General features: G+C 54.0%; 1 long non-coding RNA gene across 1 annotated transcript in view; it reads right to left on the bottom strand.

Annotated features, from left to right (window-relative positions):
• Positions 1 to 11,078: 11,078 nt before the first annotated feature.
• Positions 11,079 to 23,625, bottom strand: part of LOC144367069 (uncharacterized) — a 59,799-nt gene continuing 47,252 nt past the window's right edge. Inside the window, exons 2-3 of the long non-coding RNA XR_013426275.1 lie at positions 12,852 to 12,914; positions 11,079 to 12,228 (exon numbers count right to left, since the gene is read on the bottom strand). This is a non-coding gene — a long non-coding RNA (uncharacterized LOC144367069). The remainder of the gene's footprint in view (positions 12,229 to 12,851; positions 12,915 to 23,625) is intronic.

Genomic DNA, 23,625 nt, shown 5'->3' with positions numbered 1-23,625 from the left:
TGGTCTCGGGCGGTCTGGTGCACGCATCTGGCTGTCAATTGGCTGCCAGTTCAAGCAACTAAGCTGACCTGGCTCTGTACCGCATGCCTCTCCTCCAGCCGGACTGCCCGGTATGTTGTCATGGTGACCACAGGAGGTCCAGAGCTGCAGAGGTAGCATGTGACTCACTGTGGCATTTGATTGGCAGCCTGCTGTCAGAGAAATAGAGTCCCTCCTTTCTGGTGGATGCACAGAAGGGTGTGCATGCAAGGGGTGCTGACGAATTGGTACCCTGGGTGTGGTCCGTCTCACCCGCTGGCCCTCACTGGACTGGTACGAGCTACAAGGGGCAGACGCTCATCTCCGAGCTGAGATGTGAGAACTTCTTCTCCCAGGATGAGTAGGTAGAGCTGTGTCCCCAGGGAGAGACAGTGTCCAAAACCAACAGATGACCAGGCACCGTGGTGCTTGCCTGTGATCCTGTCGGCTCAGGAGGCTGAGACAGGAGGATAGAAAGTTGGAGGGCAGCCTCAGCAATTTGGTGAGATCCTGTCGCTCCCATCGCCAGCTTATCTTATATCCCATCCCACTTTCCCCTGAGAACCCTTCCCTCCCACCAGGGCTTTAACTTTGACCTTGTTTCACTCCAGGTGTGAACCCTCTTGAAGTGAGCTTTCTGATCTGCCTTCTGTGTATGATGTCATTTTGTCATTTCCCCCCTGATACCTTAGCTAAATCCTATGCACACATTGTAAATTTCTGCCATTTTTAAAAAGGGGGCTCATTGGCTTAATCTGTCTCATCGTGTCACTTGATAAGGTGGCCTTGATTTTAAGTAGGAGCCAGGGAGCTCTGGTGTCAGGAGGTAACCAAGGCTCCCGCCCCCAAGCGCTAAACAGAAGTGACGATCCCCACCCCCGCCTGCTTGGGGCCACTGTCCCCTGGTGAGCTGAGGCTCTGGGCCCGGGGTGCCGTGCCTCTGAACGCCCCGCCTTCCCTGCTCCCCTCCTGCAAATCCATCTTTGAGGACAGGCGGCGTCTTCCTGAAGTCTGCAAAGCCTGTTTAAAGAGACATCTTGAATTCACTCCTGCTCCTGAGCCTGGATTGAGATGGGAGCCGATATTGAAGGCTTTGGCAGCATCTAATCTCTGCAATAAATTCTCCTAAGAGCTGAAATCTCTCCTCTGGCGGGAGGCTGAGGCTCCTTAAGCAGCCTGGGCCGCTCTTGTTGGAGCCAAGGAGAAGAAACACAGCAACAGAGACAGACGAGGGGATCCCTCGCCCAGGCCCGGGGGATCAGCCCCCCCAATTCCAGCAGCAGAGCTCCTGAAAGAAGCAAAATGTCCACCCCAGAGGCAGCTCCCGGAGAGTCTGAAGGAGGTCAGGGACGCCTCTGACCCTAGGTGCTGGACAAACGAGGACTCAGGACCCCGGTTTTCCTTGGATGCCCTTCTAGGAATTACAGAAGTGGTGCTTTCATTCATTCAACGGACATTTATTGAGCACCTACTGAGTGCAGGGCACCAGAACATCACTCTGGGCAGGACAGAGAAGCCCCCTGTCTTCCTGCAGCTGGGGACCCCACCCTCCTCCCCAGGAAGACAGCATGGGGCGGGGCTGGACAGTCGGGACCCACGGTGAGAGGCCCCGAAGGCCCCTGGGGAGGCGGGAAGCCACACACAGGGCCACGGGGCCGCGGCGGGCTGGCTGGAGCCGAGAATCACTGGATGTGGAGACTGTCACCAGGAACCCGAGGCCCCACGGCTGGGCCCCCCTGACATTCTCCTGGTGAAGGAAAAGAGGCTTGTTCAAAGGCAACCCTGGGGGCAGTCAGAGGAGACCTTCTGTCTGAAACGTCCACCTTTGCGGGGCTCCGGGGGACGTGGAGCAGAAGGCGGGGGATAGGTAAGTGCAGACGGAGCCAGGCCAGGCTCCTGGGGAAAAGGTCCGTTTTATTTCTCTGGAGCCTCCACTTCCACTCTCAGCAGGACGAGGCTCTGAAGGCAGAGAAACCTGTTATTAGCAGGAAGTTGCTTTCCATGTGAAAGGGACCCAAGCTGCTGTGGTCCCTGCATCCTGGAGACTGCAGCGGAGGAGGGAAGACGTCAGATGAGGAGGCCACAGAGGGACACAGGCCGGGCCTGAGTGCCACCCCGCAGCCCCGGCTGCAGCACCCAGGAGGCGCTGGCCCCTGGCGGTGGGTACCGGCAGATAATGCAGGATGACAAGGGGGCAGAAGGGTGACCCAGCTGCAGCTCGCTCTAGACAAAGCCTCGACACAGAGCAGGCCTGGCGCAGGGAGGGGTCCGCTCCGCCCTGGGTCCAGCTGGACGAGAAGCGGGTGTCAAGGGCGAGGCTATGGGAGGGGGCAGCCGCCAGCCAAGGTGGAGCTGCCGCACTTGCTTAGGAGTTTGGCCTGAGGTCAGTGGGAGACACCAGGGACCGGGATTTTAAGTGGACAGGGGCCCTGGCCAGGTTGGCAGTCTAGGAGGGTCTCGCCGCCCCCAGAGCCGCTGCTTTCAATGGTGCAGAGCTGCAGCGGTGGCCTCTGTGGGCATCCTTGGAAGGACAGAAGGAAGGACACCAGGGGACCCAATGGGGCAGTCGGTACTTGGAGCCCCAGCTCCTGGCCCCTGTCGGTTGGAAACTGGATCCTCGAGAGGCTGACACAGCCTCCTCCAAGCGATGATTTAAAAAAAGAAAAAAAAATCCCAGGAAAGAGAGAGGCCACTCTGAGCAATGGCTTCATGCGCAAACCCCTCCCAGAGCCACGGGAGCGCAGCTCGGCGTCGGGCGATGATGTGAAAAGACCCTTGTTGGGAAATAGAACAATTGGAGTTTCCAAGAAGTGGTTTCAGAGGCTCAAGGATTTCTTTGGAGCCGTTCTGAGTGCGGATGAGCGTGAGGGAGCGAGCCGCGGAGGAGAGAGTCCCCTGCTCCTCCCAGCAGCCAGATTCGGCCGGCGTCTCTGGGGCACCTCCTGCCAAGGGTAGCATGGAGCGGGGTGCTATTCTCTACGAGTCCCCGAAACACTGAGAAGTGGGTGGTGCTGGGGACTCGCCATCCTACACTCTCAGTGGGGGGGTCCCCAGCCCTGCACCACCCTGACGGAACTGTACAGAGTAGCCTTGAAGGCAGAGCTCAGGCCCGGGAAGCCAGCTGGCCTGGGTTCGAGTTCTGCCTTTGTCACCTCTGTGGGCAGAAGAGCTGCGTCCCTCTCTATGCTTCCGTTTCTGAAGGTACCAATGGAGGGTTAATGGTCGAACCGACTTCGCAGAGGTGACGCTGGGTTCCATGAGTCGATGCAACCTTCAGCGCTCAGAAAAGCACCCAGAACTTTGGATCCGTAATCGCTCTGGTGACTGTTAAATCAGTGACTAATGACACCGTATGATCTGGAAACGGGGGACTTCATAATTGGTGCTCTTGATGGTTTGCAGGGGCAGAGAGATGTCTCTGTGTGGGATGGGGAGGAAGGTTTAATCCTTCTCTCTCCAGAAAAACATGGGGATTGGGCTGGAAGAATCCAGCAGGAACCAGGGTTTCCAAAGAGCTTCCGATGGCCAAGCCAGGCTCAGCCCCCAGACACAAGACGCCTGCAGCCACGATACACAGGCCTGTGTGCGTGTTTCCCTTTCTCTGCAGAAAGAAGATTCTCATTGTCTAGAGAAGGGGGGGAACTAATTTAGAGGCTTAGTGACAAGAACCCTTTATAAGAGGGAAAAAAAAAATGTAGAAGAAGAAAGAACGCTTACTCACTCCACCGGCTTCTCGCCAAGGTCTCTTGTCCTGTTGCTGAGCGCTCCCAGGAAGGCCAGGCTGACATTTTACACGCACTTGAGAGGACGACGCTTGCCTCTGGGCGTGTGTGTGTGTGTGTGTGTGTGTGTGTGTGTGTGTGTGTGTACGTGCGAGAGACCCGTTGGTGGAGCATGTACAAAACAAAGAGCCATGCAGGGTTTCTGCACAAGTAACGAGTTGTGCGGGGTGGTCCGGAGGCTGCCCTGGGTCTATTTGCAGATAGGAACGGGAGGTGGCCCAGGGATGGGACAGGCAAGATGGCGAGACCCGGCCTGAGACCAGCTTGGGTTGGGAAGAGAGAGGATGGCAGCTGAGCCCAGGCAGGTGGCACCTGAGAGGTCTGTGACTGTGTGGGGATGAGGCCTCCCTCTTCACAAGGCCTCCAAGGCCAGCAAGATAGCAGCTGGGGGGTGCCCACCGCCATCCTGGCCACTAGGAAGTGAGGAGGAAGCCGGTGCAGAGGAGCAGAGGGACAGCAGGGCTCCTGGGGTGAGGTGGCACCCCCTTCCCCACAGAAAGGTCTTACCTGGGCCTCCCCAGAAATCTCCACCAGGGCTGATTTTGGGACTGTCAGCAAAAGAGTCCAATGCAGAGAAACCTCCTATTTTGGTGTCACCCTGTTTTACTTGGCCCCTGGCCAGGAAGATCCCAGCTCTCCAGGTGCGGGACACCCCCTTACTAGTTTCCAGGATAGCAGTTTGCAGAAATGTGCAAACAAGGCCTCTGCCCTTGAGCTGGGCTTCCCAGAGATGGCTGCATTTCTAAGATAAGAGGAGATACCAACTGGGCTCCATGGTCACAGCTGGCAGGAGAGGAGGAAAGGGGAGAAGAAGCTCCCCCCTTCTCCGGTGTTGTCCTTGAAGGGTTAACTTGCCCAGAACAGTGAAAGGAAAAAAAAAAAAAAAAGGTCATTTTATGTGAACTTCTGCAGACTGTGAACTTCTGAGCCCCTCCCCTTACACGCTGCGTATAAAACTCTGAAACTCCCTGAACTCGGGGTTCAGGGGATTGATTGATGACAGCAAAAGCTGTGCCCTCTGCACCTGGCTGCAGCCAAATAAAACCGTTTCCTGCTGTGTTCGGTGCCTGGCCTCGTCTGTCCCTACAACAATACCATCAACAGGTGCTGGGCCAGCACCTGCCACGTCTCCCGGCCCACCCCGCACTATAGTGCCATGTCCAGCTGGATCCTCCCTGGCTGTCCACAGAGCTGAACTGGACTATGTCACCCACTGATGCTCTTTGGACAATCCAGGGATGATCCCAGCATCAGAGCCATTTCTGGTGAGAGCGGCATCCACAAGGGTGTGGGACACCCAGGTCACCTCCCCACCCATCAAAGTAGGAGCCAGGAAGTCAGGTGGAGCCACACACGGGTTTGCAGGAGCTGGGCTTGCTGTGGGCACCTGCTGTGGGTCCAGCCCGTGGGAGGTGGCTCCTGGTTAGTTCCTTCTTAGTTACAGCGAGTCTCCACGCCGCCCAGAGGGAGACGGGCAGGGTTGGTCTTTGCCCCTGGTTCCAGCCACAGGACTGCATTCAGAACGTGCCGCAGTCCGGCTGCAGCAAACTAACCAGGGGGTGACGAGCAACTTGTGAAGGTTGCTGCAGCAGGAGTGGGAGCCGTTTATTGTAGGACAGGAGGGGTATATATACATTCCACACAGCTTATCTCAATTAACATAAACTAGATACAGCAGTCAACCAATCAGGAATCTCCACACTTAATGGTTCACTGGCGCCACCTCACAAACCACTCCCCCTGGCAAAATGCCAGGCGCCATCCCGACTTGTTCACAGACTCTAACAAGAACGCCAGGGTTTATGTCATGAGGGGGCCCCTGGTGAGCTCCTGGCGGCTTCAGGACGTGGACTGGGCCCTGGAGCTCTCCCCCACCCCCAACCTCCCAGGAGCAGACATGGGCTGCAGATGGCCATCAGGTGCCGCTGGCCGATGATGGAACGGTGGAAGCCTCCACCAAACCCCCCAAATGACAGGCTGGGAGAACCTATGGCTGTCACCACGGAGCCACAGAAGGGTGGCGTGGCTGGAGCAGCGCGGGGGCTCCACCCCCAGCCCTTCCCTGGGTTTGTTCCCCATCGGGCAGTTCCTGGTGGTGTCCTCTGTCATAAGTCAGTCACCACTAAGGGCAGCGCCTTCTGTGTCCCATGAGCCGTTCTAGCAAAGGAGGAGGCATCGGAGGGGACAGGGGAGCCTTCCATTGATAGCCAGTGGGTCGGGAGCGGGACTCGCAACTGGCCGCGTGGGACTGAGCCCTGACCCCGTGGGTCTGTGCCAATCTGGGTGACCAGTGTCAGGGTGGCCATGTGCCCCATGGGCCCTGCTAGGGCTTGGATCTGAGGTGTCCCCCGAAACCTCGTGTGAATGTGGGGGTATTCAGGTGGGAGTGGGTCAGATGATGAGAGCCGCGGACTCAGCCACCTGTGGACGGAGACCTCTGAACCCGTGAGCTCCCAATGCGCACTCCTCCTCCCGGTTTTTCTTGTCGGTATTTTGTTCACAGTGACTCAAAGGCGAGCCAAAGCAGACCTGAGTCCAGGAACCAGGCCACGATGTCGTGCAAGGACTTGCTCATCATCTCCCTGCCTTGCTGGACACAGCTGGAAGGGAGGAAGGAAGGAACTGGAGAGAGGAAGAAGAAACTGATGTTCACAGAGGGTCCGAGTCATGTTATGCAACGCCTCGTCCCCGTATCCTGAGAGCGGTCTCGTTATCCCCTCCGTTTGACAGACGTCGAGACTGAGGTTGTGCAAGAGAAAGCCAGGGAGGGCCCAGGGGAGCCCACCGCTCTCCCAACAAGGCCAGATGCCTCCATTCCCAGACTCCTCCATTCCCAGACTCCCCAAGCCCTGCTCCAGGCTGAAGGTCCAGCGCTGTGGTCACTGCTGACCCCAGGGACGCCTTTCTGGGTCCACTTCCAGGAGGCCCTCGGTCTAGGAGTCACCAAAGTCTTTGTATCACCGAATGAATGGCACCAGGACTCACCTGCCGCTGCCCGTGCTGCCTGCCAAAGTCCACCAGAGCCGAGTTCCCACCCCCCCGTCCAGAGCCTCGGAACCAGAGGTTCAGAGGACCCGCCTCAAGGTGAGCGTCACCTTCTCCTTCGTGTCAGTACTAACCAGGAGGATTTTTGTCTTCTCCTAAAATCCATTGTCACCTTCTCAATCCATAAAGGGTCACAGGAGGACCTCGGTGTGCTTTGGCCTAAAGGAGGAGGAGACGCAGAGACCTACAACAGGTGAGATGGCCCACCCCCAGGGGAAGGCCAGGCAGGCGAGGGCGGCGGGGGGCAGCCGCACAGCCAGGCTACAAGGAGCGGCTCAGAGCCACGGGGCTTCTTTCCAGCTGAGGTTGCGCCGGTGACAATGTCTCCTAACTTCACTGTCTTCACGGGCGATGACTTTAACTAACCAGACGTACGCAGGTGGCACATAGTCACTGCTCAGTTAATCCGTAGGTCCTGGCCCCTGTGCATTAAAGGGAAGGGGGAATGTGCATTGGCTGAGGGAAAGGGAGGAGGACTTCCTGGAGGAGGTGGTGTCTTGGCTGGGAGCCGAAAGGGTCACTGGGGGCCTTCCTGGGCAGAGGACATCCGCAGGGAGACAGCATAGATGCCCCTGAAGCTGACTGGTGTCCCTCCTTTCATCCTGTCCCCTCCCCTAGAGGACCTTGTTGAAACATGAACCAGGCTGTGTCCTTCTGCTCCAACCCCTCCCCTGGTGCCCCATCCCATGCCAGTCACTCCTTGAGTCTAACTTGCTGTGCACCTGCTGTACCTCCCCTGTGGTTCCTGGCTCCACAGAGGCATTCACCCTGGAACACAATGGTCCCCTCTCTTGTCCATTACACCACTCCATGTGCCCCGCACAGTGCCTGGCGCATACTGTGTGCTTAATAAATAAGTGCCCTATGAATGCACAGATCAACCTCTGAGCCAATGACACCACCTACTCCCTGTGGAGCGTGGCCTCTCGTGCCCCTCGCAGGGGTAAGAAGGGGACAAGGGGGTGGAGGCAGGGGTATGCACCCCCTGGTGAAGCCAGATGGACAGATTCCCACGTTGGAGGGATCCTCCTGCGATTTCGTTGGATACAAGGTTCCACGGCTTTGAAATTTCATCTTTGAAAACCTCCGCCGTCATGGGAAAAAGCGAGGTTTTGGAATCGGAAGGCCTGGGGTGAAATCCCCCAAAGTCCTGGGTCCTCGGCCCAACGAAACCCACAGTCCACGGAATCTGGCCCTCGGCCCCTGCCCCCTCGTGGCCCCTGCCCTGCCCACTGTCCAACAGGCACATGGACCGTCCTTCATGTTCTTGGGCTTCTCAAGTTCACGCACTCCCTAGCCTGTACCCAGGCTGTCCACACCGCCGCTCTACCTGCTCTATAGGGTCATTTCTTCTTTACTTTCTGTTTTCTTTTCTTTGGTACCAGGGATTGAACCCAGGGCCACTTAACCACTGAGCCACATCCCCAGTCTTTTTTGAGACAGGTTCTCATTAAGTTGCTTAGGGCCTTGCTAAATTGCTGAGGCTGGCCTTGAAATTGTGATCCTCCTGCCTCAGCCTCCCGAACTATGGAGATGACAGGCGTGCGCCACCACGCCCGGCTCCTGTGGCCACTGCTTCTCAGCCTCTCCTCATCTGGTGAACGGCCTCTTGAAGAGGCCACTGAGGACGTTCTGTGTGAAGTAGATCTCCTCCCTTATCTTTCTTCTCGGTCCTGTGAGTTTTCGCTTCTCCAATCATTTTCATTAGTTTGCTGATTGCATTTTTATTCAAGGAGATTAGAGAGATCTCACCCCACCAGGCCACAGAAGGTGTCTGTCTTGGTGGCCACGGTGTCCCCAGTGCCGATGAGCTTCCTGGCATAAACTCACTTCTGCTCTCTGATTGTCGAATGGACGAGAACAATCACGTGATGGTGACCTCCCTGAACCTCGGTTTCCTCCTCTCTAGCTTGCGGACGGTGCTAGATATCCCTCACCACTTGGTGCTGATTAATTAAATGGAGCCCTGTCCGCTGCTGCTGGGAGCCACCTCCGCGTTTCCTGCCGCCTGCCAACCCCGGTCCCCGCAGCCTCTGCCCGGGGAGCCTCGCTTACAACTAAATTGCATTCTAAACCAGAGCCGTCCTTTTGCTCCCGGCCTGTCAGGGGCCCGCCATGCAGCCTGTCAGCCCTAAGCTGCCACGTACCCGAACACACAAACTGAAAAATTAATGTCCCTGGAAGGCAGCGTCTCCCTTCCTCAGACCCCCTGACCTCCCCGCCTCCGCTCAGCAGCGGCGGCCGGAGCTCCTGGTGCAGGCTGGGGAGGGTGGCGGCCCAGGGAGGACGAGAGGCTGAGGCTCTGCGCCTGAGGACAGGCCCTGGATCTGGTGTCCAGGCTGAGGACTCGGTAGCTCCGCATGGGACCCCGAGGGTGAGTTCGGGGTGACCGTGGGAGACCTCTGCATTCAGTGTAGGGCTCTGTCACCATCCCTGGGGACCCCAGCAGGCCTGCTGCAGGTGGCGCTCAGGCGGGAGTGCTGGGCTGGGTACCACTGGGATCCAAGGGTGTCCCCAGGTGAGGAAGGGGGAGCACGCTGCTGTTCCATGACTGCAATCTTCCAGGCTCACGGGGACAGCTGGAATTTTGTGGCCTTGACAGATATGAGAAGTTGATGTCACTGTCATTCTGTAACAGGTTGGCAGAGGTAGGCTTAGCATTTTTGACGGACTCCAGTGCTGGCCTGGACCACTCCCAGGGACCTGCTGTCATTGTCTATCTGTCTCTTGTCATCTGGGACCAGCATCTCCCAGGAGCTTGTTAGAAATGCATGGTCTCAGTGTCACCCTGGACCTGTGACCTGGAATCAGGTTTCCACAAGTGATGTGCGAGCACCCCAAGGTTTAAGAAGCCCTGCTACACGCTGCAGGGCTGGGTGATTTTATTTCCATGTGTTAGTCAGTTTGTTGTCACTATAACACATATCCGAGACAATCAACTTATAAAGAAGAAAGGTTTTGGAGGTCCACGGTTTTGGAGTTTCCAGTCTTTGATCAGTTGGCCCTGTTGCTTTTAGGCCTGAGTCAAGGTGGCCTGTGAGAGCAGGAGGGTGTAGCGGAGCAAAGCCACATGGCCAAGGGGCTGGGGTCCCAAGATCCCTAATGGACCTTCAGTGACCTAAAACCTCCAGGAGACCCCACTTCTCAAAGATTCCACCTGTGTCAAAAGCCCCACGCTGGGAACCAGGCATTCCAGACCCGAACTATACAACTTGACTCGGCCCTGGGATGCAAAGACGGCTGGTTGAAGGTCATTTCTGGGAGTGTCCGTGAGATGAGCATTGGAAGTAGTGGACCCAGGAGAGCAGATGCCCAGTCACATGGACGTCATCCGGTCCACGGAAGATCAGGAAGAACAAAAAATCAGAGGAGGGGCTGGGGTTGGGGCTCGGGGGTGGAGCGCCTGCCTAGCACGGGCGAGGCACTGGGTTCCATCCTCAGCACCACATAAAAATAAATAAGCAAAATGAAAGTATTGTGCCCATTGACAACTAAAATATATCTATTTTTTTTAAAAGGCGAAGGAAGGTTGGCTTTGCTGTCCCCTTGACTGCTTGAGCAGGGACGTAGATCGTTAGCCCTTGATGCCCCTGGTCCTCAGGTCTCCGGAATCAGGCTGGATCCACACCATTAGCCCTCCGGCTCTCGTGCCCCCAACCCACAGCTCCAGCCTGAGTCTCCAGCTGCAGGTGGCAGACGGTGGGACTCCTCTGTCTCTGTAATTGCAAGAACCAAGACCTTATCATAAATCATATACAGAACTGTGTGTGTATACGTGTGTGTGAACCGATACGTGTGTGTGTGACATGTGTACCAACACTCACGATGGGATGCACTCCTTGTGTTTGCACAGACAGGGTGGAATACGTCCACCCGTGTCCTAATGGCCCCCTTCCCTGGAGAGCCACCACCGGCCATCACAACACACTGGTGTCGTCTGCTCCCTCACCTGTGCCAGGTGTGCTGGTGGGTGGTTCCCAGCTGGGATCTAGGACCCTCCGCCTCCCGTCTCGGCTCCGCCCTGCCCCCGCTGGGAAGCCCTGCTCTCTCGGAGCCTTTGCTCCCTCTCCTGCCAGCACAGGGGACAAGGGGACCCTTCGTGAGCTGCCAGGAGGTGTGAGCTGGTGCCTCCACCTCCCCTCCCGCTGCCCGCCGTGTGCCCGGTACCCACGGGTTGGCACTGCTGCAGGCCGTCAATCACGAAGCACCCACCCTGGTGAACTGTTTATTCTGTTTATTTTTTTCCCCAAAAAACTTTCAAGCAGATTCCAGTTTACCGGGGAGCAGGCACCCCCCTGCCCACGTGGAGAGCCACATTCCCAAGGAGGAGGGACGTGGCGCCCCAGAGCGGGAGGCCAGAGGGGCACAGAAGGGCCACGTGGTTGCCCCGGGTCTGGGCTGTGGGGACTGAGGCTCCCTGCGGGATGCAGCCCCTGGGTGCTGGTGGGGAGCTGGCCTTCTCCTGACCACGAGGCCAGGGCTGGTTCCATCCGGGTCCCAGCATGGGAGCCAGCGAGGCCCAGACCTGAGGGTCCTCTGCCGGGTCACCTGCGCGAGAAACAACCCAGGATCATTGACCCAGAGCAGAGCCCGTCGTCCTGGAGAGCCAACCGCCTTCCTGGAGCTTGTGGGAGGCAGGAGGATGACTGAGAAGGAAGGAGAGGACCCAGGGCCCGGGGTGGGGAGGAGACGGGGTTAGAGGGGGCCAGAGCCAGGCTCATTCTGCCCCGGCTCTCAGCTTGGCTCTGAGTACAGTCACCAGACCCAGACCGTGCTCTGAGCTCAGTACCTGGGTGTGGGACAAAGGCAGCGGCACTTTTCCAAAGCAGCCTGGGCTGGGGAGGGCCGAGGGGGAGGGCCGAGGGGGAGGGCCGAGGGGGAGGGCCGAGGGGGAGGGACGAGGGGGAGGGCCAGGGATGGAGCAGACGCCTGAGCCCCTCATTCAGCTCCCTTCACCAGGCCTTGGCCTCTTGACATCACAGGACCCTGGCGACTCCCAGATACCTCAGCAGTGAGTGCCCAGAGCCAGGCTTAGAGCCCTTTAATCAGGTCAAGAAAAGAGGCAGAGCCCAGACCGACTCCCTGCAGAGAAAGAGCTTCCCCTTCTACATCAGAGGAGGCCACAGCTGTCTGACGTCAGCCCAGATTGCGGTTCCTTGCTGCCTCTGCACCTGGCTCTCCGGAGCTGGGGCTGCCGTCAGGGTGGGCTCTGCTCCCGGTGGCAGAGAGGGCTTTGGAAACACAGTAGCTCTCCTTTTCTTAAAATCTGTTCTAATTAGTTAAACCTGACGGTAGAGTGCACTTTGACACATCCTACACACACGGAGTGCAACTTCTCATGCTTCTGGTTGTACAGGACGTCGAGTTGACTGGTCACGTCATCCTATGTGCACACAGGGAAGTAACATCCAACTCATCCCACGCCCCTTCCTACCCCCAGACCCTGTCCCCTCCCTTCACTCCCCTCTGCTAACCCCAAGTACCTCTGTTCTTCCCTAGCCCCCAGCCCCTTATTGTGAATTGGCATTTGCATATCAGAGAAAACATTCAGCCTTTGGTATCTGGGGACTGGCTTATTTCGCTTAGCATGATATTCTCCAGCTCCATCCAATTACCTGCAAAGGCCATCATTTCATTCTTCTTTAAGGCTGAGTAATATTCCATTGTGTATCTATGGAACACATCTAACCCACCCTAGACATCCTCACCATTCTGATGGTTGCACTCTTAAAGATTTTCAGATAAAATAAAATAAAACTCCTGATGTTATGTAAACAGACTAAAACTATATACTTTATTAGTTACCAATTATATAGAATTAAACTATACATAGAGCTTAATACATATAGTTTTTTAAAATACACACACACACACACACACACATATACACACACAGAGAGATGTGCTTACAAGCCACAGAAATCTTTTTAAAATCCTTTTAAATTTTTAGATTTATCCTTTTAGTTATACGTGACAGTGGAATGTACTTTGGCAGATCATACGTACATGGAGTGCACCTTCGCATTCTTGTGGTTGAGCATGATGTGGAGTCTCCCTGGTGGTGGGTTCCTAGATGAGCACAGGAAAGTTACGACGGATTCATTCTGCTATCTTTCCTACCCCACCCCCCTTCACTCCCCTTTGTGTAATCCAAAGTACTTCTAACCCCCCCCCCACACACACACACACACTGCAGGTGAGCATCCACATGGCACAGAGGACATTCCGCCTTTGGTTTGGGGACTGGCTCATTCCACTTGGCAGGACAGCCTGCGGCTCCACCCATTTATAGCCAACGCCACCTTGTCGCTCTTCTTTATTAAGCCACGGAAACCTTGGCAGTGCTGGTCAAAGCCAGGTCCGATGTCAGGGTTCTGACTGTGCTCACGGCCTCTCCCCTTCCTGGGAGTGACTCGGGAACCAGGGACGCCCTTTGGCAGATGAGCACACTGAGGCCACAGGCTCCTGGACTCCCTGGAAGACGGAGCTGACCTCCCAGCCCCACCCCCTCTGCTGGAAGCCCTGGCTCCTTTCCCTTGGAGGAAGAGCTGGGCTCCCAGGGCTGTGAGGGGACGGGGCTGTCACTAGCTCCAGGGAGGTGGACGCTCTTGCAGATGCGGCTGTCACGGGACAGGACCAGAGGGCCACTGGCACTCAGGGCCACTGTGTCCTTAGCCCCCTCTGCGTCTCGCCCATCCCCCTCCCCAGGGCCTGCGCCTGGCCCTTCCCGGGTAGGACAACCTCCCACCACGGGAATCCCCCAGCCGCAGAAGGAGCAGCCCCGGGACCCCCACCCCACCCCAGGCGCTGGCCACTAGAGACTCTGGGGCTTCTGTACTTCCAGGGAGCAGCTGTAGAGATGGACGGTGACCGAGAGGAGGAGGGACAAGACAGAGCGGGGACAGAGGGGGACAGAGAGAGTGAGAGGAAGAGGAGGAAGAGGGACGAGAAGAAAAGAACAGAGAAATCCGGCAGTGTGGGGGGAGAGAGAGAGGGAGAGAGGGAGGGAGAGGGAAAAAGATACCCCTGTTCTCTCTCCCTCTCTCTCTCTCTCTCTCCCTCTCTCTCCCTGGAGTGGGTCTGCTTTGTGTTGTGATCCTCTGAAAGGATCCTGGGAGCCTCTGTCCCCGCCTGAGCCAGGGCCATTGATGCCGTCACAGCCCTCTGTCAAGGAGCAGGTTCCCAAGGTAAAATTGATTTTATCTGTTTGTTTGTTTCTGACCTTGAATTTTCCCCATCACGACGCCCCCAGGCTGCATTGGATATATAAAGAGAGGCAGCGTGTGGGGTGGTGGCCCACAACAGCAGCTGCTCACAGCCCTCGCACCAGCAGGTGGCCCTGTGCCCCAGGCCGGCCCCAAGGGACCCCAGGCTCTGCTGCACCGAGGTCACGAGGGTCAGGAGGCGCGTCCCTGTCAGGACTATGAACCAGCATTAGGAAAGAGCCAAGAGACCAGGACAGAGCCACCGTGGCCCAGAGGGGACACGGCCAAAGGAACCCAGTGAACAACACGTCACCACTGTCACCGGCTCCTGTGGCTGCGCTGAACACCTGGCACCACTCGGTCCTCACCCTGAGGCTCGGGGCTGCCCAGATCTTATCCCGCGTTAGGAAGCGGAGGCTGGGAGCTGCCTCAGGCCCTCCCAGCGAGTCCATAGCACGCGGCTCTTGGAGCAGATCTTTGTGATGGCCTGTCCCCTCCCTGCAAGGGCTCCTCCCGGGTTCCCTCAGGTCCCCAGAGTCTGGGGGGCAAGGCTGCTTCCAGGCCAGGCGGCTTCCCTCAGCCCCCAGGGCGGCCTGTGGAGGAGGAGGGACCAGGCCTCAGGGGATCCTCAGACGCCCCCAGGAGAGCAGAGGGGCCAAGGCTGGGCTCTGCTCCTTCCCTGGCTGGTTTGGGGACGCCTGGGGGCAGGGTGGTGGGAAGGACAGGGTCCCTTGCAGGCAGGGGTCAGGGCACAGGCCAGGAGAGCCCCAAGAGCAACCAAGCTCCAATTCCAGGAGGCTGAGCCCCTACGGAGACAGCTCCATGGGAGCAAGACTCCATCTAGTGGCCTGTCTCCAAGTGGGGACACTGTCTGGGCAGACTGGCTGGGGGGCTGTGGGGGTCACCCCTGCAGGAGAAGGCACCGAGGAAGGTGCGGGCCAAGGGGAGAGCCAGTCCACCCGTAGGTCCGGCACCCCGGCCTCATGGGCACAGCCTCCTCATGTAGCACGGATACTGAAATGATGTGTGGCCACTGAACACGCAGGACGCCATGGGAGACGGCCCCTGATGAAGGCTGAGAGACTGGGGAGATGTTCGCCACGCCAGGCGCCGAAGAGCGCTGCCCTGGACTTTGGGTTTTGGGAACCCAGGGCGATCGGTGGCAAGGACAGGAGTGAGCACCATATGCACCGGAGTCCCCTAACAGCACAAGTGTGTCTGGAGAAGAGGGGGTCACCCTAGGCCAGGTGGCCCATGTGAGCTGGGAAGTTGTGTGTAGACGCATCTGAGGGTGAGTGGAGGGTTACAGGCTGAAGGGACTGGGCGGGACCCTCAGGGCCTGTCTCCAAGGCCCAGTCCCACAGACGACAGGCAGACAGACAGGCAGACAGACAGACAGGCAGACACAAGCGGCTGGCAACCCGGCCAGCAGTAAGAGCCATGGCTAGGAACACAGCTGTCACCTCGGAGCCTAGAGATGACTCGGAAAAACTTCAAAAGTCCTCCCCCTCCTCAGCCAAAGACGAGGTGCCCTGGACCAGGAGGGACAGCCGGGGAGGGACACCAGCCCCCACACTGGAAGTGGCCTAGCTCCCCTGTGGCTTTAGGTGGCTTAGAAGATGAGGCCAGGTGGCCCTGGGAGACCCCTGACTCCGGGCCATTCTGTCAATACACGAGGACAAGAAGCAGGTGGGATTCTGTGTGGAGCATAATTTCTGTCCCCGAGGACCTGGAGAACTTGCCTGAGAGGCGTAAAGGACAGTAGGCGTCACGACATGGCCCGTCCTCTCCTGGGGACCTGAGGGTCGAGGCACTGGATCTATCCTGAAGGAGGAGCTTGCGGGGCCGTCTCCACCCCCGACCCCCCCCCCCAGGCTGTTAAATCCAGGGAAACTCGTTTGGAGCCGGAAGGGAAAGTCTTCACAAGGCTGTGGGGACAGCTGCGCATTTTTAAGCGTCCTTAGGCTTTTCTCTCAATGAGAAGTTTTGGTTTAAAATTTATGGTCAAGAGGGGGTTTCTGCAGCCAGACAGAGTCCTCTGTGAAAGTCCAACCTTCACCCCCTCTTGGCTACTGTCCTCCAAATTTGGGGAGCCTCTTGTAGATATCCAGCTGCACCCACCCAGGGCTGGACACTCAGCGGGATCTACCAGGCCTTCTCCATAGCTCCGCCCCAAGGTCCTCCCAGAGTCCTCTCCCTTGCTCCCAGCTCCCTTCCTGTTGAAACTCACTTCTCCTATCTCGTCTCCTCATTAAGACTCTCTCAGGCAATATCTACTGCCTCTTCCCAGGCCACCGCTGAAATATGTATGTCTCGCTCTGGGTGCACATTTTGACATGTAGCATTGACAAATTTAGATCTTCTCGAAGAGTGGGACTGAAATGCAAACGTTAGAAACCATGGGAAGGGAGCGAATCCAAAACGTTTGACTGACAGACACCCAAGAAAAGGAGGGCTCTCTTTGCAGAAGAGATAATTTGGAAACAGGAGGGGAGGAGGGGAGATTAAATTATGCATGCATTATTTTTGATGGAATTTTACCGAGCACCTACTATGTGCAGCCATTGCTCAGGGTCCGAGGGAGACAACAGGGAGTAAAATAGAAAGGAAGTGGACTTCACGGATTCTGCATTCGTAATGGATTTTGCATCCAGTAATGGCCAAACAAGAAAATAAAGAAATCAATAATGATGATATGCCTATATTTAGAAAATTAATAATAAAATAAAATAGGGATCAAAAGTGGCAAGGTGGAATGTATTTTAGATTGGGCGATTAATGGAGGCTTCTGCAGAGAGATATGACTTCATGAACAAATAAGTTCCTCAATGAATTAAATGTAGACAGAGGAGGAGATTTCTGACCTTGGGGTGTAAAAAAGTTTCAATAAATAAGTCAGATGAAGTGGCGCCTGCCTGTCATCCCAGAGGCTTGGGAGGCTGAGGCAGGAGGATCACGAGTTCAAAGCCAGCCTCAGCCATAGCAAGGCCCTAAGCAACTCAGTGAGATCCCGTCTCTAAATAAAATCCAAAATAAGGCTGGGGATGGGGCTCAGTGTTGAGTGCCCTGAGTTCCATCCCTGGTACCCCACTCCAAAAAAGTTTCAAAAATAGAAGTCTGGCCAAACAGACATCCTGAAGTCCAGTGCGTTGTTAACTCACGTGAGCATGGGCATGTTCGGGGCAGCACAGTGTTGATTCAACCACAGAACCGGAGAAAACTAGAGATGTGGTCACGGCCTCTTTTGGAAAAACACCTCCCTTGTGCGGTGATGCTCATTGGGCTGTTTCCCCGCCCTTCAGACTGCCAGCTGATGATTGGCTCACAGCGACCCCAGCAACATCTAGCTGATTGGCTCCTCTGCGGTGATGCTCATTGGGCTGTTTCCCTGCCCTTTCAGACCACGGAGCTGCTCATTGGGGGACTTCTTTGGCTCCGCCCACATGACCCAGCCAATCGGCCTCAAGAGCAGGAGGATTGTGGGAGTGAGAGAGGCTGGGGTTGGGGTGAGAGGCTTGTGGAAGCCGGTGGTGGCAGTTGGGCTCTGAGGGTTTTTCCTGAGGAGCTGTTTTGTTTGGCGTGTGTGGTTCTAAAAATAAAGTTAGTTTCTTTTGACAAGTGGCTCCTGAATTGCGCCCAGCCAAACTGCGGCACCCATGGTCTTAGTATCCCAGGTTACCACTGGGGACCACTGTCTTCCTTCTGGAAAATAAATGGTGGAAGGTCAGTGATGAAGGCCCTGGCTGCTGGTTGAGGACTGGAGTGTGCCTCCTCCTCCCGACTGTGGCCCTGAGCAGGAAGCCCAAGAAGAACATCGTTAAGGCTGGACACAGAGAACTAGACATTTACCAGGGGTCCAGGAAGCTGCCTGGCCCTTGGTTTTGGCTAGAATCAGAGGATGTGGTGTCTAACGATTGCGATTACCATGTATCCTTCATGAGCTCACCACGTTGACACGTCTTCCAAAACACAGGCTGCCTGTCTAACAAAGGAAAGGGGGGAAATCCTGCCTCCGTGTCTTGCACCTATGTGTTCGAAATCAATTAAAACGTGACTGGATGCCCTGAGCCACGTAAAGGAAGGGATCAAATTAGTCCTGCTCACTCCTGCTGAGAGGGTCGACTAACTGGAAATGCACAGCTGGGCAGGCTCAGCTGGGGATGCTGGGTTTCTCTCCTGACACTTCTATCAACTAAATAAGCAATGGAACTTAGGACGGACCACACGGTTGGTTAAAGAACCAACTTCCAAGGAGCAACCATACTGGGAATTTCTTTCTATATTTTTTGCCAGGGAGATTGAACTCAGAGGCACTTGACCACTGAGCCCTATTTTATATTTTACTTAGAGACAGGGTCTCACAGGAGTTGCCTAGCTCCTCACTTTGGCTGAGGCTGGCTTTGAACTCGTGATCCTCCTGCCTCAGCCTCCCGAGCCACTGGGATGACAGGCGTGCCCCACTACGTGGGAATTTCTTGACAGTGAATACGATAAAGAAAAAACAGGCAGAACTAACCCTTCTGCCAACCTCTGTGTCTTCATGCCCCGTAGTTTCTATGTAACTCCCATCCAAAAGAATCCAGCGGTGGCTTGGCGTACATGATAGAGCTCCCAGCTTTGACGGACGGTGTGGCATGTCCTGAGACAGGCTCGGGGACCATTCCCATCAGTGATTCACCCAGAGGACTGTGTGTGAAATCCCCCATTGACCTCAGCACTTCACCAGGTGAAAGTTTACAAACAGGAAGTGTAACTAAAGTTGCAAATTCTCTGACCCAGTTCAAGAAAAACTTCCCCAAAGCATGCTGGAATTGTGACACCTGGAGTCACACCGCGTGCCGGGAGGTGCTATTGGAAATATAGAATAAACTCGAGGGTATCAGGCATTTGCAGGAACCCCCCCCCCAAACATTAATCTTAGTCACAGTTGGCTGCATGGTATCAACCTATAAACACCTCTTCACTTTCAATTAACATGGCTCTGTCTCCTGTCTCGCTGAATATTATATTTAACTAATTTAAGAGGATTGGTAAAGAGAGTTTTCACACTTCACAGGAAAACATAATGAAATAATTATACCTCTACCGACAAAAGGCATGAGAATATTACATAAGCAGCCTTCAAGACCGAAGTCTCATTCCCTTGCCTTCCCTCTGAGGTTTAGTACCTCACGTTGCACTTGGAGAGACTTTCTTTATCCATCTTGGAGCTCGGATTTCTGTGGTGGAGTGTTTGAATTCTTCTGCAGGTTGGTTTGTGGTCTCATTTTTGGTCACTGAGCGTATGTTGAACTGAGTTCTGCGTTAGATGGATGAGTTCCGTGGCAGGATGGGACACTGGCTGTGTGTCCGTGGGGAGGGGGTGGAATCTGAGATTGGGACTTGGAGAAGAAATCCACAGGTGGTTGTCTACATAGGTGGCCCATGGGACCAGGTACAGAGGCAACATCCTAGTCCAGTGTATCAGTCTGCGGCTGGCACGATACAGCTGTGTAACAAACCATCTCAAAACTCAACGCTTTACAGTCGCATCATTTATTCTTGTGCTTCCAAGATTTGCAGATCAACCGTGGCTCAAACGACTGTCAGGATGCAGGTTGTCTGGGTTTGCTCCTAGGTCGAGTTGGGTCCAGGTCTGCTCCATATCCTTAAGACCATGGGAACATTAACGACTCAATGCGTGACCTTCTCATGGGTTTCATGGGAATTCCAGGGACAAGAAAAATGATCAGAAAACCTTAAATCCTTCACTTACCTCATGCCTGCCCAAGAAGCACACTTTGGCCAGAGAAGCCACATGGGTCAAGCATAAAATCCAGGGTGGAAAAATTCTGAGTGGGGATAAGGTAATTAATAGTCTCTCTTTTTTTTTGAGGGGTTGTGGTATCAGGGATTGAACTCAGGGGCACTCGAACACTGAGCCCCATCCCCAGCCCTATTTTGTATTTTATTTAGAGACAGGGTCTCACTGAGTTGCTTAGTGCCTTGCTATTGCTGAGGCTGGCTTTGAACTCAGGATCCTCCTGCCTCAGCCTCCTGAGCTGCTGAAATTACGAGTGTGTGCCATTATACCTGGCATTAACAATTTCTTAACAGTGATTCTATAAGAGTTATGAGTGGCCAATCCAGAGAGCAGAGGGACAGGTAAGAAAGAAAGACTGTCTCTAATAATTTTTTGTTTTAAAAAAGGGCTGGGGATATGGCTCAGTGGTTAAGCACCCCTGGATTCAATCGAAAGAAAGAAAGAAAGAAAGAGAGAGAGAGAGAGAGAGAGAGAGAGAGAGAGAGAGAGAGAGAGAGAGAAAGAAAGAAAGAAAGAAAGAAAGAAAGAAAGAAAGAAAGAAAGAAAGAAAGAAAGAAAGAAAGAAAGAAAGAAAGAAACTAACTCAGATTTTAAGGTGCAGCATATTAAACCGAACATTAAGTCCACAGCAGCAGGGTTGATCTGTAGCCCATGTTTGGTCAGCCTGGGTGGACAAGGTCTTCCCTGCCTGGTCTCACTGCCCTCAGGACCTAGCCTGGGGGTCACACAGGAGAAGCCTCCCTGGTGTGGAGTTCAGGAAAGGAGGTAGGAGGTAAAATATACTCTGGGTCCAGAGCAGCCCTGGAGAGTCTACCTGGGTTGAAGCAAGATGTGAAGATGGAAATGTCTTATTTTGTGCTTTGAACCGAGCTCCTCAGGCATTTGGATCACTGTTAAGTCCCAAAACCAAAAGAAGCACATGAGCAGACAGGGAAGAAATCAGATCCCACCCAGGCCTGGTTACAGAGACTGAAGGTCCCTCATTAAAGAGCAGTGCCCTGCCCCGCATCGCCATCGCTGAGGGTGGGTTCGAGATGGTGCCCATGATGGGCCTGTCCAGCAAGGACCGGGCTTCCCACACGTCACATGGCACCATGCTCCAAAGTGGTGTGGCCACGAGAAGTCATCCTGAGCTGGGAGACCAGTGCTCGGGCTTAGACTCACTGAAGACTACAACAGAGTTAGAAGTGGATTTCCCAATGATGAAGAAAATCTTGACATCAGTTAAAATAGAAAAACCAGACGATGAGATTAAAGCATTTAGAGTCAGGTATTGGGCAAAGAGGGAGGGCAAAGGTATCCAATGTTCAGATAATGGATGTGCCATAGTACAGAGCCCAAGAAATAGAAAAGGAAAATTTTAGGACAGTAACACTATAAGACAAATTTCCCAAAATCAGACGGAAAAGCTGCATCTACAGAATGAAAGCTTATGTTCTATTCCCGAAAGAACTGGTAAGAGAAAGCAATCCCACCAAAATTTTTATATGTCATTTTAAAGATATAGAAGCCAGGCATAGTGGTACATGCCTGCCATCCTGGCTGCTGAGGAGGCTGAGGCAGGAGGATGGCGAGTTCAAAGCCAGCCTCAGCCATAGTGAGGCTCTAAGCAACTCAGGGAGACCCTGTCTCTAAATAAAATCCAAAATAGGGCTGGGGATGGGGCTCAGTGGTGGAGTGCTCCTGAGTTCAATCCCCAGGACCAAAATACATAAATAAATACATACATATGTGTAATAAGATTTTATCCTATAAACAACAAATCTAAAGAAAACAAACAAACAAACAAAAAACGTACAAAAAAGTCAGGGTAGCATTCGACACCAAGAGGAGAACAGAGCCATATTCGCCCAGATCTGAGAGAAAGTACAATAATTCTAGAACATTCTATGGTGCCATTGAGCATGCAGGCAACCGGGTGCTTGCCCAAGACGAAACAAATCAGAGATAATAGCACCCCTGCGCTCATCTCAAACAAGGATATAATAATAAAACGTCTTTTCAGTTAAGACAAAACAAAGACCCAGAGAAGGAGGAACTTTGTTAAAAAGCCTTGTGAATAGTGAGAGTCCATTTAAGGATGAATCCCAGACACGATAATGACAATGAAGTAAAAACACAATTAACAAGCCAAGAGGGTCAGAGGCGTTCCGTGCCATATAGGAGTACTAATGCTTATTTCCTCCCTCAGAGCGGGAGTCGTTCCACAGATCCACGACAAAAATGGGAACTCAAATAAAAATATTAACTCTTACCTCTGATGATGGTTTTTTTTTCTTAACCTTCAAAGGCTCTTTAGGAGGAGTAATGCATTTTTTTTTGCTAAAGAGTTACACTATAGCAAATCTTTTAGTCCTACATCCACTGCTACTTCTTCCCTGAAGTTCAGAAAATGTCACTTAATAACTTTTATTAAATAGGAAATTACAGCAATTCTGTTTGCTCCACTACCTCTTTCTGTCTTTCTGTAGGTGGGCTAGAGAACTATCTAGAATGATACACCCTTCGTGTTGACAGCGGTGATTTTTAAGATCTAAGGTTTTTGAGGTGATTTTATTCTATTTCCTTCTTCCAACGTTAGCACTGTTTGAATGACTTATAATGAGCAGGTACAGATTTAAAAATATACTCATTACTTTAAAAGCTGAGGAACTCAGATCAATGCTAGCATTGTTATATAAAGACACCTTTCCTGGGTAAACAGGGGAAAGAAAACCAGAGAGCAGAGGAATTCTTTGCCTAACACCAACATACTGAGACTCACTGGAGCTCAGCTGTGCTCTGAATTTTAGCCCAACCGGGCAGGGATGTCTGGGGAGGAAGAATGGGAACCCTCAGAGCTGTAGAAGGAAAAGACCTTCAGAAGAAATGGAAAAGAAATTAAAAAATGATTAAAAGCTAAAACATATTGGGTAGGTCCATGAGCCGGGTACTGTGCTAAGAACACCACACTGAGATGCTATCTTCATTATGCCCAAATTTCTGCCCAATAAGCACAGATATTACTTATGATCCTGCACACGAGCAGGCTGGGACTGGAAGAGTCAGTCACTGGCCCAAGCCCACCGTGGCAGAGCTGATATTCTGACGTCAGGCCAAGTTCTCAGCCACTCTGCCAGGCACCTTCTCAAAGAAGTTGCGGGATCTAGAACTCAGTGCTGCTTTGGATTTTTTGTTATTGTTGGTGTTTTGTTTGTTTGTTCGTTTGTTTGTTGGTTTGCAGGACTGGGGATGGAACCCAGCGCTCGCGCATGCTAGGCAAACATTCTATCACTGAGCTCCACCCGCGGCCCCCAGGACTCAGTGAGATGGAGGGTGCTGAGCTTCCTGGAGTCTGTTCATGGCACAACGTCATGTGACTTTTGTGACACTGGAGACAGCTCGTGTTTGCCTGTAAATGTATTTCAAAACCAGGAGGGTGGCTTCCAGTCACGGCCATCAGAAGTGACCCATGCCCAGCCTCCTCCTTCTCTTAGAGCACACAGTTCTCATGGGGGGAAAAAAAGAGCATTGATCCCCATCGATCAGTACTAAAGTACTTTCCTCCAAGGGTCTTGCGGTGGGGTCTCGGGTTCTCTGTGTCAGGACTCTGGGGTTGGACCCTCTCCTCACCCCCAGGAGCCTCAGGAGCCCCGATACAGGTCCTATGCCAAGAATCCAAGGTACACAGTGACCCGTGAGAACAGAGTGTGGCAGAATCTTTCCAGATATGATTTCAACCATCTGGACCAAAGGAGTAGCTTCCTCCAAAGCCCAGGTAATAAAGTTTTCT

This window comes from Ictidomys tridecemlineatus, chromosome 10 (genome assembly GCF_052094955.1).
Source record: "Ictidomys tridecemlineatus isolate mIctTri1 chromosome 10, mIctTri1.hap1, whole genome shotgun sequence".
NCBI lineage: Eukaryota > Metazoa > Chordata > Mammalia > Rodentia > Sciuridae > Ictidomys > Ictidomys tridecemlineatus.
Note: the sequence above shows the minus strand (reverse complement) of the source record. Positions and strands in the feature narration are given on the sequence as shown.